An 18,171-nucleotide genomic window follows, 5' to 3' on the forward strand; every position below is an offset into this window, starting at 1 on the left:
CTACTAAGCTCATATTGCAAGGAATAATAAGTGGAGTCTAGCAGTGCGTGCCATAAATTCCTCTAAGCAAACATCGATTAGGGGATTAGCTATGGATAGAAATGCATATACAGGTTATCCTTTTTAATTAGTTTCCTGAGCCTTTACCTGCCAAACATCAGGCTCTCACCCCAACCGTACCCATTATTTCCCCATTTCCCCATCACTGGGGTGAGATCCAGTCATAACGTGGATACTTTCTAGGCAGCCATGAAGCATTTTCTGATTTATGACTCTAAACCCTAATCCAGCAACTGGCATGCATCCAGTCAGATGCAAGGGCCTGATAAGCCTTCCTGTGTGAGTGGGCACATTTGCATACAAGGTTCAAGAATGCTACAATGTGGAGAGGTTTTAAAATGGCAAACACATAGGTCTGGACCATATGCAGCATGCACTGCACTTCCCTCTTTTAATAGATCCTGGAACTGCAGCAGACTAGGCTGTCCCCCTTCTTCCAGGATGTGTAGGTTAGCATTATCACTCACTTGCACCCTCCCTCATCACATCATCTAGCAGCCAGGTCGCAAGTTATTCCAGGGTCATCCAGGTCTCAGTCAGGGCTGTATCTCTTTAAGTCAACATGTGACATTCACATATTTGTTCATTCCACAATTAACCATTTACAAAATCAATTACAAATCCAAACAAAAGATAAAAGTTTTAGAGTTCTTAAAGTGAGCCCCTGAAGTATCAAGCCACAGAACTTCTAAAAAAAATCAGTCCACTTCCTGCGTTAACCATTTAGCAAGTCAGTTACAATTGTTTTTAATTAGCTAGATTCCTAGTATGAACTAAAATACCTCTCGGTAGTGTAGTTTTTCTAAAAGATCACAAGAAAGTGATATACTAGAATCAGTGACCATATAACAAGTGCACTGAAATATGTTACAAATTCTATGGTTAGATACTTTCTGGGGATCATTTTTGGTACTCTAATCTTTTGAAGTGGAAGAATGTCAGTTGGACGCTTGTTGAACAGGTCATGAAAAATAACTGTACAGATAAGAGGCCTGGAATAAATTACATATATCATGCAATGGTTCTTCACCTTTGTAATAAAGTGTCCAACCCACAATGTTTGCTGCATTAATTATAACTACACTTACTCAGCTTCTGATGTAACTGGAGTGGGGAATTCATTGGTAATGATAGTAGCTTTAGAATTATAGCTTCAGTGTTCTTTCACTTTCAGGATTTGGATTTTTTTCTGCTATCTGAATATTCTCTTACTTATAGAAACTATGCACATTTGTTCTCAACAATATTTTTTATTAAATATTTTCCACAGAAGTATTTATATCCAGTGAAACTTGTGTGTAGTTTAAGTAGAATTTTTTTTTTTTACTGAACTACGTGAATACAATAAAGATAACTTTGTAAGCTTGAAATTGTGTTTTACATATGCTGGAGAATTTGCATAATTTATGCGGGATTTTTAATACGAAGTTTGCATTTGCTCACAGTAGAGCCTACAGAAGTAAAGCAAAAGTTGGAGTCAAATGAACACATACAGACATGTGATCTCTTGCGTCACTTACTTAGATAAATGTCTTGACCTTCAAAAGAAGGCTACTCCAAATATTCACAAAAATTCAGCTCCGTGAAGTCCATGTTCACCGATCCTATTAGATGAGTTTTGTACTGAAGTGGTCTTCTTATTCATTTTAGCTGCAGATGGTGCCAGTAGTCTGTACAAGAAATTAAGTTGCTTTCATATATCATGTACCATGAACTTCTCTGGTGATTATTCATAATAGTCCTGGTTGGCTTCTGTGACTATATGCTCTTCCTACATCAGATATGCATGCAGTGTTGTAATGTCAGGAGCATGCATACATCCACCCATGTTCTGTTCTAATGCACCTCAACATAGCACTTTAATGCAGACATTCTGGAAACCATAACTCCCACCTGCAACTTGTGCTACTGTTGTAGCCTCTCAGGTGCTGTCCTTCTTCAGGACAAGAGAACAGCATGATTCAGCTGTCTTTCTACTTTTAGTCAGAAGTACTGCCTCCTCAAGTCAGTCTTCAAATGATGGGATTACAGTCCCTGTCCAAATGGCAGTTCAGGACTGATATATGTGAGTGCCTTGAATGGAGGGGGTCTTAATGATATAGGCTATCACGGGGAGGGGGTGAAGATTCTTTGACATAGACATTTAATGAAAGCAATACTCCAGCACTGCATCATACTCTGAAAAAGACATGCTGCAACTTGATTCCCAGGTAATGATAATGAATGTATCTAAATCCATTCCATCTGCAGAACACTCTTGTACTGCTGTGTTTAACTTTCTTCCCGTTGCAACACAAGATTCCCTTTAACTTTTTTTCAGTCAACAATGCAGGAAAAGAACAGCAAAACATTTATAGTGCCATTTAAGAGAAGTGCTATTACATTACTCTATGAATTATTGAATTTATAAATAGAAATGTATTTGTATGTCTAGAGATGAATATAAACATTAAATCATCAAAGTAAAGTCATAAGCAGGCAAACACTGCATCTGACTTATTTGTTTATTTTGCAAAAGTTTAACAAGAATGTCATGATTTCCATTTACAATTAAATATTCGCAGCATAATTAAAATTAAGAAAGAACTTGTGAAAGTAAGTTGAGTATAATATAGCAGTTTACTGATAAAAAGATAAAACAAGTAAATGTATAGTAAAGCTTTAATGTGTAAAAACATTTTAATGAAATATCTTTAAGGGACATTAGAAGCATACACATTCAGCCCAGAGTATGTTGCCTGACATTAAGGTAATTAAAAGATGGCTGCTCTGCAAGGTAAACATATACCACGTTTCCTGCTTATACTCACAAAACAACTTTAAGAACAAACTTGTTCTTTGCAAACAAAATAATTTCATCATTTTATGTGGCATTAGTACCCTGCTATTCTTTGTGTTGTCTTTATATTTTTCTTTCTGACGTACAACCAGTTCAGCACTAAAAATCAATCCTGCAGTTTTTGTAAAGGTCATAAATCATAAAAAGGTTATATTTTATAAAAGTTGAAGCTAAGAAGTAAACAGCACATTTGTATCAAAGAGTTTCATCCATTAGACTGCAGTGACAGGGCCCTGTGGGCCAAAATCTAGTTTTCTTACTTAAAAAGCTTAGTTCTTTTGTAGACTCCTGCAGGGACCTATAACAGTTGGAATTGGGTTTTTATGCCTTTGAGGCCTTCAAGTGAATGCTACAGTTTTCCATTATTTTTTTTTCTCTGTAGAGAACTGGGTTACCTTCTTATTGCCCTAAACTATTATTGCTGATATCCATGATTATATACTGCAGGAGCTGTTGGTTTTCAATTTATTTTATCAGTGTTCTCTTTCTGACTATTTACATGAGATCTCTGCATTGCCTGGTTTGCTTAAAATTAGTAAGAAAAACTACTTCAAGAAGAAAACCTGATGCTGTGTCCATCATTTTCTCTGTAATGTCTGGATGATCCACTAAAAAGGAACATGGCTTAAAAGTGAACAAAATTGTATTTTTAATTCCATTTTTGTATGTTAAACATATTTGGTAAAGCTACAGAACGATTTTTCTAAGTATGCAAATGTGTTGATTTAACCAGAAATAAAATATTTACGCTCATCAGTGATATAATCTGTAATATATAAATTAGAGTTCCATTGTTCTTGCTCATCTGCAAACAACACAGATTCTATAGTAACAGATGCACTTAATACTAGTTTTTACATTTGGAATTATTTAGCATTGTAAAGAATTTTTGACTAACGCTGACAAGAATAGTATGGTAGTGCTGTTGTGTGAATTTCCTCCATTTGTGATTTTGCAACAGGAAATAATGGTCACCATATTTAACTCCCAGTTTTGTTGTTACTATTACAAGAATAGCAGCAGTAATTTAGATGAACACAAAGGCTAAAGAATGAAGCAGATACCACAAAATAATGTATTAAAGTAGAAGGCTATCATGTGGAGGACTTTCAAGTTTTCTGAAGAAAATACCTTGTTGTTTCATGGCCTAACCTGCCATGAAGAAATTAAAAATATATACATTCAAGAAATAACATTTGTTTTTTCCTAGAAATATAAAAAAAATCACTACTAGTCAAACCATTAAATTGATCTTTTTCAATTAAAGAACCGAAAAACCTAACACACAGTAATTGTATCCCTATCTTGGGCATGTATTTGTTCTTTGATGTTTTGTGTGAAAATAACAACATTGTTATTAACTGCTGATGTACTTTGCAATGTATCTGTAATGCAGAACTCAATCTGCTGGAACTGTAAGCTGCATGTTTGGAATCGTTTATTGAACAGTGAAGATGAAAGAAAAGAAAAAAAATGTATAAAATTGACCATCACTAAAATGACAAAATACAGAAGCAAAAGACATTATGATATACTTTTATCATCTGGACTATAAGGAAACAGTAAAGATCACTAAATGTTCTTTTGAAATGAAAGTGTCTCTATTACTTGAACAGCAAAATCCATTTAATGAATCTATTGTCAAAGTAAACAAAAAAAGCTTAGCTGCAGTGTTCTGTATTTTGCAGATACTCATTCAGAAGATGAAAGAGGGAGCAGACTATAGTTAAGTTCGCACACACATATATATAAGCAGACTAGAATAGGTGCAGGTGTGATAAGGTATGACCTGAATTTTAATTTGTGGAGAAGTGAAGACAAGCTATCCTCTTTGAATAGAACTAGTCAAGGAAAATACAAGGAGATGAAAGCACATGGGTCATTATAATTAACATGAGGAAGGCTTGCAATATAAAATAAAATTAAAGCAGAACTGCAAAGGCAGACTAATTAACCCCTTTAAGTGTTTGAAATTCACCAGGAATTAAGTTTTCAGTATGCATTCTCTGAATTTTAAATGTCTATGCTGAAAGAGAAGTGTCTAAAATTGTTTAACATTATATCATGATTCATTTACAGTATTGAACATACTGAAATGTTTCTTTGAAAATTACTTGTTTTTTATCTTAAAAAGAACAAACACTTGTTCAGGTTTAGGAAGTAATTACATAATTAAGCAAATCAGGTAGAAGTTTATATTTACAGTTTGCAATTATGAAAAAAAAAGCCAGCAAGATAGAGTACACTATCATTTGCATTAAGTTCTAACATTCATTAGCAGTTTTAATCCTTCAGAAATAGCACTAACATTATCATAAATCCATTTGTAAAGCAGTAAACAGGAATGGATGCATTCTTCATTTGAAACTTAATATGAACTTCTCTATTGTACAGACGTTAAAGCTACACTGTAATTGGTAGCCATGAATTCATGCCAGGAAGAGTATTTTTGTGTTTTTAACACATTGTATGTTATTATCTACGGAGCTGAGCATTTACTGAATCAATACATTAATCCGGTAGTACCAAACACAGAAATAATGCAACCGAATGTGTTTTACCCTGTAGACCTGGGTTTGATTTTTTTATATCAATTATATAAGGTGTTACTAAGAACACGATTTTTAATTTGACAGAAGGATATGAGAAAATGAATATCATTACTTGGCTTGTTCTTTACAGTAAGGGGGCCATATGACTGGATTAAAAAAAACATTTTTTTTTTGAATTTATAATAATATGCCATTCATTTTTTTCTTGTTTCTGACATTAGAAGCAAAGGGTGTAGCCAGGCATACTCTTTATACTCTACAGAGTACATCTTTTCTTTGCATCATTCAGTAATATTGTAGCTCTTTCACACTATATTAGGTCTTCATCTGTCTAAAGTGATGCCTCTAACAACAAGTACATAACTTCCTTACAGAGAAAATTGCTAATCTAAAACATATTTGATAGCTTCAAAGGAGACCACTAAAAATGATATGTGCATTTAGTAACTGCTGGGTGGGGGTGCAACACTTTGAAATATGTGTCCATTTTTTAATACAGTCTGGGCTTGGGGGCAGTAAAAAGAGTATATGTGTACAAAAATGGGATTTTTCTGGCTACACTCCTGCATAAAATAATTACAAGTAAAGATGTTCCACAATAACTTTTAGTCAGCATTTTAGGCCAGAATAGAGATTTGCTTTTGTAGGACAGGTTTCTAGAATACGGACTATCCCGGTCAACAAATGTAAAATAAATAAAATAAAATAAATAAAACAGAATGTGTAAAAAAAAAGAGTGCCACAAATTTTAACCCTAGCAATTCTTTATAATCTCTGTATCACTTCCATAATTGTGTTTAGAATTTTGTATAGCTGTTCATTGGGCTGAAGTGCAATTTTACAAGTAAACTTGATTTTCTATTAGGAGCCTAAAAGGAATATCTCGTTTTGCAAAGCTATGACTCATTATTGCCCTTAAAATTCAGTACTAATCAGCATTAGGAGCATAATACCATTCCATTTAAATTATAAAATAAACATAAATCCTATTAGGTACAAAGTTATATGTGTATGCTTTTCAGGGGCATTGCAGTATATCAGGGACAGAAGTCAGAAAAGTTGCTGAAACCCAAGTTAAGTAATACAACTATTTTGATACTAGCCTTCACTGGTCTTTTAATAAAGAAGTTATTTTAATGGTAACAGCTTGGTGAAGGCTAAAGGTTAAGTCCACTGAGTGGCTACAGAGGCCTATACAAAGGTTAGCAAAGTTCACCCTCTTGCTCAGCCAGTGACCTTTGTAAGTCCAAGCAGACATCTGCTGGCCCTTCACCTTAACCTTAAACACCAACTGACTAATTGATGATCCTGTTTCTCCTATAATGTGCACAGGCATTAATTTTGTCAGTGCATCTTTTAAAATCCATAGTATTCACTGGTTATGCAGTCTATCAGAAATCACTTTTCTTTTTCTACAAAGGCAGTTGAAAAATAATTATTTTTTAATTGAATCATAAAGATTCCTTACTGGTCAGAACAAGAAACCTTACAAATATGTATCTTAGTATTTTACATTAAATGTTTTCACTGTCTAAATGTGAAAATATGTATTTATTCTGGCTTAGATTGTTTTGGTTGGTAGGTCAAAAGAAAGAAAGTAAAGAATTTTTTTTTGTTCACATGCATGCCTTTCATTTACTAAACAGAGAATATGCACATGGCTGGACTTTAAACCATTGGACAATATAGCATAGTATTGGTACCAGAGAGTAACAACTGCCCTTAGAAGCAGAGAGTTATGAACAGTGATATAAATATTAAGGGCTTTATAAGCCCAAAAAAGCCAAGTTAGAAGGCCCATAGGGAGCACAGCTTTGTACAAAGAGCTGTTGCAATGGAAATAATAAGAGCAACTATGGTTTCAGACCTGTCTACAAAGGACACAGCACCTCAACCATTTGCAAACTGCCTGACTAGTGAGGCACCTAGGTAAAGAATTGCAAACACTGTGACAATATCACTTGGTAGGGTCCATCAGAAATGTTGAGTGGTAATCATTTTAATGATATAATGTTGCCTATTTCCTGTATCCTTTCCTTGATCATAGTACAGTCTATTCACTATTGCCATCAAGTGACATTACAGATGTGTCAAACATATCCTACAGTTCACCCCCCAATAAAGACTATATGCCAGTGTTGTCTGCCCCAAACTGGTAATATACACAAACAAGACATAATGAAGTAACAATAGCATGTCACACAAGGTGTCATTATTTATGTAAATGTGCTACTACTAAAATCTGCCCTAAGGAAATCTAGTTTATTCTAACGCAAGGAATACAGTTTATATTAGTTAAGCAGAGAGACAGTGGCATGTGGTCACAACAGATTCCTTGTTACCCCTATTACACTATTACTCCTTGTAACCTATGGTATATGTGGAGTGGACACCCATGGCTATTTAGATTACACCCCTCAGAGGCACTGCTCCTGGTCATATGAAGAAGGCTGTGCTGAATCTCTGGCCTTAGTAAATGTATTCCTGATATGTTACACAGGTAATTGATATTCCCCTGCATACTGTATATGCCTTTTCTTTGCATACACACACACACACATATATATGTCTGTGTGTGTGTGCATGCGTGTACTCATTTTATTTGAACGTGACTTTGACTGACATCTGTTTGTTGACAAAGTTTAGTCAGCAAAACAGGTGGTCATCAGTTGAGCACAATGGACAATTACTCAGGTTTGAGAATTTGTACTTTCCCTGAGGATTATGTGATATCAGAGTTAGTATATATAATTAGGAGGGGTGTGGGGGCACCTGCAGAAAACTATTTTTAATTTGCATGGCCCATGCACAAAAACTTGTTAATATTAGCACTGTCACTGTTAGTGTGTCGACATTAGTGTTGTTGACGGTTCTTCAATTTGACCATGATAACTAGATATTTACATATATATATGTGTGTGTGTGTGTGTGTGTGTGTGTGTGTGTGTGTGTGTGTGTGTGTGTGTGTGTGTGTGTTTGTATATATATATATATGGGTTCCATACACTAGATCGAATATTCACTAATTCGAAGTAGTGCATGGAATGCTCACTGCAGCGCAAGAGCACTTAATCGAAAGTGCACTTACGCGAAGTTCAGTATAACGTATGGGTGTTGTACTGAACTTCTGTGCAGTACTCACGCACCTTAGGGTTAGGGCACAGTCATAGTAAGGGGATAGCCCTTGGGGCTATCTGCTTACCATGACCCGTGCCCTAACCCTAAGGTCCGTGATGACTGCAGTGCAGTGAAGGACATAGTAATGTCCTCCACTATTTTGCGATAGTCACAAACCTTAGGGTGAGGGCATGGGTTAGGGTAAGGAGATATCTTTACTAACTATCCCCTTACCCTAACCTGTGCCCTAACCCTAAGGTCCATGACTATTGCACCATAGTGGAGGACATAGCTTGTTTTTTATGTCATCCACTGTGCTGCGGTGTTTTCGGTGAAGTGCACTTACGCAAAAGTTCACTTTTGTTAAAGTGAACTTTCGCAGAAGTGAGGCTTCCTATTACAAGTTCGAAGTAGTGAACTTTCATTCTTGTAATAGGAATCCGTATATATATATATATATGTATGTATATGTATATGTACAGTTTACCATTCAAACCTTGATACTGCATCGGCCTCGAACCAATATCTTGAAAATTCCAGCAGTGAAGAAGCAGGAAATCTGAAACTGAATATATCGACTCCCATAGTTTGATGTATTCAACATAGGAGGAAGTGAAGTCAGTCATCCAAGCTATGCACTGTAATGTACAGTAATACTCTAGAGTTAATGGTGCATCACGTTTACTCCCTGCACCCTCCATCCACCACACACCCTGCAAATTATATATACCAACTCCGAGATCACACTACAGTGAGGAAATGGGTTAATTCCCTGTTCCTCACTGAACCGTGACCTCCACTCAAAATTCCGAACTCAAATACTTGAACTACACTACCCATGTGATGTAGTGTAGTCAATGTATTTGGGGTCGCAAAACTGCCTCTTGGAAAACTCCAAGTCGACAATGACACTTTCGATCGACTTCAGTTCGCAAATCTAATTGTAAACCTATATATATATATATATATATATTTATATATATATATATATATATATATATATATATATATATATATATATGTGTGTATGTGTGTGTGTGTGTGTGTGTGTGTGTGTGTGTGTGTGTGTGTGTGTGTGTATGAACGGCATTGAAAAAGCATGTTTAGGTTGAAATCATAGTTTGCTGTTGGACACTGATAATAACTGTTTTATTTAGGTGGATGGAGCCTTAATAAAATATCTAAATGGAGATGTGTGCTGGTAAAATTTGTCTAGATGTAATTTGTGACATTAGTTCAGTGCACCATAAGGTTTTTCCACTTGCAACCTATTTTAATTTTATTTATCTTTATACATATATATATATATATATATATATATATATATATATATATATATAGGCCCCCTTTGAAACATCTTAAACCCATAACATCTAATTTCAAAACATTGAGACCAGAACATCAAAAACCTAAAACATCTAAAACCCATAACATCGAATTTCATATTATCTAACAGAACAAATCACTTGCAAATAACATCCCCTCCACATATAACAACATGTAATGACCAAACTACCAAACACACTTTTTACTATGTTTCTGCAGGGGGCATTGATACAGTGGGGTTAGGAAATTACTTTTTCCCACTGTAGTGCGATCTTGGAGTTGGTATATTTAATTTACTTGGTGTTTGGTGGGGCAGAGCCCCACACATGTGGGGTGCAGGGGGCTTGCACCCCTGCAGAAATGTTGTAAAAGGTGTGTTTGTTAGTTTGGTGTAGTTATATGTGGAGAGGATGTTATTTTCTTGTGATCTGTAGCATTAGATGTTATGAAATTTGATGTTATTGGTTTTAGATGTTTTGGGTTTTAGATGTTTCAAAGCAGACCCATATATAAATATACATATATATATATATATATATATATATATATATATATATATATATATATATATATATATATATATGTGTGTGTGTGTGTTTGTGTAAATATATAATATGCACATGTTGGTCAACAAAACAGATGATCAACAGCAAATAAACAAATACACACACACACACACACACACACACACACACACACACACACACACACACACACACAGAGAAACAAAATAAAAATACTTACAGTCTTGACGTACTGCACTGCTACCAGCCAGATCTGCCAGCTACAATTATAATCTAACTGGATAGGGGGCTAGGGTTCTAACTATAAGCTATGCATCTAGTATATGTATACATATTGTACTGGTGTTCTCTCACACTATGACAGGATGGATTACCAGTGTGACAGAAATATTTATTGAGCAGGGGGTTTATACATATCCTCTGTTAAATGGTACTTCCACCTATGACAGGAACAGTGACTCCTCAGGAGCTTTTATAAATGTTAACTGTAAATACGATGTTGGAAGCTGCTGTAGAAATCCATTAGCATAGTGTGTATGCAAGCCATCTTTTGTAATCTCTCACACTATGTGCAGTACAGCAAACTCAGGGAAGTATCTTGCCTGAACATAAAGTGTTGTGGAGTATGGCCCATGCTTAGATTTTGTGCAGGGCTGTCAGCAATATTAACTTGTATAAGTTAAAGGTACTCCCCAAATCTCCATGGTGCATAGATGTTTACCATACACACACTTTTCATGATATTCAGTTGTTTTTTTTTTCCCTTAAGAATGCACACTTTACATTTGGATAGAGTTAGGAATTATTTCATTTCAAAGTGAAATTACAACTGTATATGTATTTGATGTTCAAATATTTTCATTTCTTAGTGAAGCTACAAGTGTAGACACATATGAGTACTTGAATATTTTGGGATTATATCAAAAGCCCAAAAGTCTGTAACATCGAAGCTATGTACATCGACACATAAAGGTCAATGTACATTAACATCGAAACAGGTAAATGGCGAAAATCACAATGCCAAACGTATTGCGTCAACAAAGAGTGCCTCACAGGTAAGTTAATACCAATATTCTTCTTCTTCTTTTGGCTTTTCCCAGTTAGGAGTCGCCACAGTGGATCACTGTCCGCTCATGATTGGCAGTGGAGTTTTACGGTGTCGAGTTGCCAGCCCAGTGCCCAACCTTCCACAGAAGGCACACACATGCACGCATTCATGCCTAGGGCCAATTTAGTGTGTCCAAACCACCTACAGCATGTCTTTGTGATGTGGGAGGAAACTGGAGCACCCGGAGGAAACCCATGTGACCACAGGGAGGACATGCAAACTCCACACAGAAGGCACCCCAGCCAAGGATCAAACCTGAGAACCTCTTGCTGTGAGGCGGTAATGCTAACCACTGCATCACCATGGCCGCCCTACGTTAACACCAATATTAAAAACAGAATTTAACCCACTTGCACCCCTGCACCCCCACACCCCCCTACTTAAATATATCAACTCCGAGACCGCACTACAGTGGGGAAAAGGATATATTTCCTTATTCCCATGATCATGCTGCTAGCTTACAAACACGTTTGGCGTTGTGATTTTCACCGTTTATGTGTTTCGATGATCATGTACATCGACCTTTATGTGTCGATGTACATAGCTTCAATGTTACGGACTTTCGGGCTTTTAATATAGACCCGAATATTTTATGAGATGTACTACAACTTATCACAGTTGTATGCAGTAGACGTCAATACAAAAATTTAAATATTAGGTCCATCAATTGATATGTTTAGTTCTTCAATATAAAATCTCTAATAACTCTACTAATGTCTTTCAAGGACACACACGTGTGCACACACATAGATAGACAGATGGATAGATAACTAATAGACAAAGATATAGATATAGATATATTAAAAGTGACATCAAACATGTAGATGGAGTAAACTTACATTTATTGAAAGAACAATGCTCTCAGCCCATGGTACCATAAACTGAAAGTTTTTACAGTAGATTAAAGTCCTTACCATACATACCATTATGGTAGACCACCTCTTCATTGAAGTAACATTAACATTTATAAGTGGATTTCATTTCATATTACATTTCAGTCCAGCAAAATGTTTCTTATCTATTTTCCACATTATCATACACATAATCAGAGAAAGCAAAAAAATGTCATATGCTTTAGAATAATTATCATTAGGTGTGTACTTATTCATTCTAATTTACTGAACTACACTGACCTTATTTTACTTTAGAATCACTGTCTTCTTTCCGATGTTTCATAAAAGTAATTTTATGTCACAAGCATGTATGATTCACTAAAGATTTTACTGGTTTAGTGTTATTGCTCCAAACTGCAAAATTCACTGTGACTATGATTTTTGCAACATGAAATAATGACTCCAATATTTAACTCCCAACTTTGCTGTTTTTAGTTCCATGCATTTTATTAGCTCATAAATTATTTTTACCAGAAAATATGCTGGCATTTAACTATCAGCATAACTAAATACTATAAATCTGTGTGGCATTATTTCTCTGTGAATTTATAATGAAGAATATCTATACTGAATAAATTACAGCAAGAGGAACAGTTGCATGCCACAGAATTAGTATTACAAGTGATGACATCTTGCAAAGCATGTAATTCATTATAGAGAGTTATTATCAGCAATATATTTATTGGGTGAGATTCATGACAGCCTATATGAAAATTTTTACCATGTGCGCATTGTGGCATGATGCGCACATGGGTGAGAAAAGTTTTAGATTTGGTAAACTCCACATAGCGTATTGCAGCGGTGCGCACACACATGCAAATACGTAAACTTTTGTGGCATGCAGATTGCAGCGTAAGTAGCTGAATTTTATATTATTGAAGCAAATCAACATGGTGGAGCAATTCAGCAACCTTTAAAGCAACCATGTAGACTCTGTTTTTGTGTTGGTCATGTATTCAGAAACTTTTCTAATGCTGCCATGGAAAGGAATCTACACAGAAGTAAGAGCAAGTAAAAGTTCTTAAAATTTGTACAAAACTGACCTCAACATGTAACCCCATGCATATTATGACCTAATTACACACTGTGGATGCTAGAATATCAGTGTTACAAAATAAAAAATAAATTTTTAAGGGCCATGACATAATTGCACCTTTGCTCCCTCACCCCCAAAAGAAAATGTAATTGTACATAATGCAGGCTGCTAAAATGTTTGAACATCCTACATCCTAAAACAGAATATTATATTGTACTGTAAGCATATGTAGCAGATATATGGACAAAGTAATAGTCTCCCTTGTGTTTACAATATTGTTCCCCCATGCAGTTTGTCCACTGACAAGGCTACTAACCATGTAGATTCCAGGCTGTCAGCATGGGGAAGATGCAAAATTAGATAAAACCTAATTGGAATTGCTGAACTCGTAGCTGGTATTAGGCACCTGTAAAACCCATGACTGTGGGGGACCCCCAAATTTCTCATTACAGGTTAGGGTCCCCACTGGGATGTAGCCATCAATATTCGGCAGGTAGGTATCAAGGTTTAGGCATTAAAAATCTCATTAAGAGATTGCAGTTTATGTCTGTACTTTTCCCCTCGTACTTGCTGACTCAAGAGGTGACATTAGTAACAGCTGCAATCCATCAGGTCCGCTTTAGAACCTGACTGGCTGCAACTTGAACATTTTTTTTTTTTTTTTTAAACTGATGACATCAACTAAAGAAAGGACCTGACTGGTCCAGATGAGATTGCAGCACTTCCGCATCCACGGAGATTTACATTCAGAAAGGCACATGCTGCAAGCTTTGCTTTATTAGTGTTTTACTAGTAGAGACTTAAGATGTCTATAGTTCATTTTGGATTTGGGGTCAAGGAGTGAGTGCTCAAGGGATTAGGAAAACCCTTGTTTACTAGGAGCTTTTTTAATTATGGTTTTACCTTTTAAGTGCAAATGAATGTACTCGAAAGAAAAAAGCTGTCCTTTTCAGGACATCAGAAAGCTCTTGTGGAACAAAGTCAGTCTGTCATCAGGGTAATGATCATACCTCTCAACAGTTCAGATTTTCACAGGACGTCCAGATTTTTGACTCATATTTTGATCTTTTCATCATAAAATTTGTAGTTTTCTGGATTTTTGTGCCAAATCAGTGAGGATTGAATTCACTAAATAATGACAGACATTTGAGTTTCAGACTCCATATCCTTCAGAAAATGTATGGTAATACAAGACTTTTTATTCTAGCAACTTTTTAAGTTTATAAGAGCAATATTTAAAATTTGTCCCTATGTTTGGGGCTTTGTTCCCTCATTATATTTGGCTTTGTCCAGGTGTTTTGTGCCAAGAGGTTGAGAGCTATGGTGAGCATGACTGGCCAGGATAGCTAGTGATCCCATCAATAAACAAGTTGACATAAGCAGAAGTTTAATAAACACTGGCTTCTTCACAGTAATGCAGGCAAATACCATCTAACAAGCAAACAGTAAAATTAACAGAATTACTATGAAAAGAGTAGTTGAGCAAAGAAGAAAATCAGATATAATACTTAAGTTGTGCACTATGCAGAATCTGATCTGGTTTAGAGTGGGGGGTGTGCTGAAATAAAGATGCAACAGTAAATATATGAATAAAATAAAACATATGCTATTGTGGGTAATTTGCAAGGACACATAGAAAGAAGCAAGTGACAGGAAGAAGGATCAAGTGTCAAAATATTTTAGCTTATTGTGACATTTGTGAAGAGCCTCAGTGTTTCTTATATCAGGTGGCAGTGCATCACAGAGGTTAGGGATACAGATTAAAGAAGCTTAGCCCAAAGAAGTAGAGAGTGAACTGGGAGCCTGAAGAGTAAAAGAGAATTTGTGACTTGAATTAATAGGATGAAAATCAAAATGGAGTTTTGAGGCTAGCTGGGGTGAAATACTGGCTGTATTACAGCCATATCTTGCTTTAGGCACCAGCAAACCCTACAGTTGCTGCAGGGGTTCCCAACCACAGCAAGTTTATCTTATTTTAATATTTTGTAACATGTCAGTAAAACTAACAAAAGCTAGTACAGCAATCTTGTGTTCTTACTAACCAAGTGAGTAACAGTAACTTTTATTTATATTGCCTTTAAAACTGAAAAATACCTCTAGTTATAGTAACAGTATTTTGTCAAATAGCAGACGTCATAATTTAATCAAATATTTTACCATTGATGCAGTGCCCTTGGCTTAATTTAGTCCTTCTGGTAGACATTATCTCCACCAAAACTAACATTATAGCCAGCTCTAGGCACTTGCAATACTCATGGCTGCAGAGTGTCATGTTAAATCATACTTGATTGTGTGGAGGCCCTTTTAATCATCCTTGACTGTGTGTTGGCACTTGAAATGCCTGGTGCTGACTTGCAGAAAAAAAGACAGAAAATCCAGGAGAATAGTGAATCTCAAATATCATCCTTCTTTACTTTCTTTTTTGGAGGGGGCAAACCCCCTGCACCATCCACACCCCAAAAAGTTATATATACCAACTATATGATTGCCATACATCTGAGAAAAGGGAGTATTCCTGGAAATGGCCATATGAGACTTAATATATGCAAGTCTGCTTTTTTGGCCAGTCAGTCGTCATATTTCAGGACTCACTCTAAAGGGTCCTGGTATTTCAAATGGTCACCCTGCCTGTAAAAATAAATTATTTATCAACAAATCAAACTTTTTCTATTGCTAAACACAAAATGCCAAGCTGGAACAGTAGGATGAACCACTCCACAGTAAATAAATTCACCAATTCGAGCCAAATTCAATATAACCAATAGTGGAGTTTATTGAATGAATATTAAAAAACAATTGATAAGCGCTTTCGTCCAGACCACTTCAGAACTTCATCAGATAATAAAATCAATGTCACAATACATTTTTATAGTATTAATTACTTAATTAAAAACATCACAATCAATTAATGCATTATTTAGACTGACCAGGCTTAAATGAACACATCTCAATTAGTTCCCTTTTAAAACTGAAGGCCCTAGAATGATAATGTATTTTAGGTATTTATTCATTATTTATGTATTTTTAATCACTGCTTTTACATTTATATTTATGTTTATTATATCACAATGAAGGTTTTATAATATATTTATTTCATTACATATAGGTTTTATGTTTTATACATACAACACAGGTTTTTACATGGGTATTTTTCTTTAAGTGGGAGTGTGACAGCAGAGAGAGCTTTAGTTTACTCATTATGTGTCCATTAGTTAAGTATTAGGTCTCAGGTTTCAAAGATTTACACACTCCTACCTCTGAAGTATACAGATGCTGACTACATGGCCTTATTTTTGCACCATACCTTTGTAATGGAAAATCTGTAAAGAGAGAAGTTAGAAAGTACTGATACACATTGCAGTTTCTGACATCACAACCTTTCCCAAGATCAAACAGGTAGGAAGCAAAACAAGGAGAGTAACAAGAGCATCATATCCTTGTTTGTGCCATAACAGTATCAGCCTTGGTTACCCACAAAAGAGCAGGCTATGCTTGTTTATGACATAACAGTACATGAGCTCCCCCCCAAGAGCAGTGTAGTCTTGCTTGTGCCATAACAGTAACTCAGCAATGGTCCCCCAAAAGAACAATATATGTTTGTTTGTGCCATCCAACCTGGCCTTCACTTGCTGGCAAATGCATATGATATAATTCCCAGTTTATATCCACACACATTTTAAGGCCAAGGATATTGAATACCTCACAGTACTGCTTAGATAACTGATGAAGTACCAAGGAATACATACAAGTAAGACAAACCTGTATATTTGCAAGCAGAATCCTAACAGCTCGTGTGATGAGTAAGTGCACTATGTCCAAATGTAATAAAGAGGGTTAAAAGTACAGGTCACAACTGAAGATCTCATAGCAGTGTACATTGTGATGCATGTGTTTGTTGTGTGGACAATGAATTCAATTCTTTGCTGCAAAGCTGTTTGTGTGGCAAAGAGGGCTAAGGCATCCATCCTGCTTTCTGAATGTGCAGTGGTGTGAGAGTTCAAATCCTGAACTATGTATTAATATATCTGATGTGTAGCATCATTTGTAATGCATATGTCTTCCCTTGCTCTTCCTCAGTTCATGTATGTCTCCCTTTCTATTTGTTTTCCTACTTTTTATTTTTTTTTATTCCACTTTTTTCGCAATGTGCCGCATAGCACAAAGAAATAACTGCAGGTTTGGCTGTGCTTATATGGGTTGTGTGAAGCATGGCATTTCTGAAACTGGACCACCTAGAAAGAAGACAGACAGACATAGAAACTGTATACATTTAATAAATGCTTTTGGCCATCATGAAAACCCAGAGTGGAATAAGTGTGACACATTAGAAATGCGTCTCTCGTTTGCACACTGCTTACCTACATGCAAACAGCTGCATCTCACATGTGCATGCACTTACTTAACCATAACACAAATCTGCTGTCCAATGCACACCATTTAACTGTTTAGATATTTGTAGAATGACCTGATGTTTGCATCACATTTTTGTCCTGCTTCTCACAAAAAGTTGTTTTCTGGCAAATAATTTGAAAATACTTGACTACTGAAGCCAGAAAACAAAGAAAAAACATTTGAATTTCAAAACTCCTACCCTTCAGCCAATTCACATTAATGCAAAATATATTATTCTATCAACTGTATAAGTTTGTAAGAGCAGTATGTAAAATGTGTCCCTATGCTTGCTCCTTTTTCAACCAGATATGTATGGCTTTAGCC

This window comes from Protopterus annectens, chromosome 14.part0 (genome assembly GCF_019279795.1).
Source record: "Protopterus annectens isolate FY-2018-M chromosome 14.part0, PAN1.0, whole genome shotgun sequence".
NCBI lineage: Eukaryota > Metazoa > Chordata > Ceratodontiformes > Protopteridae > Protopterus > Protopterus annectens.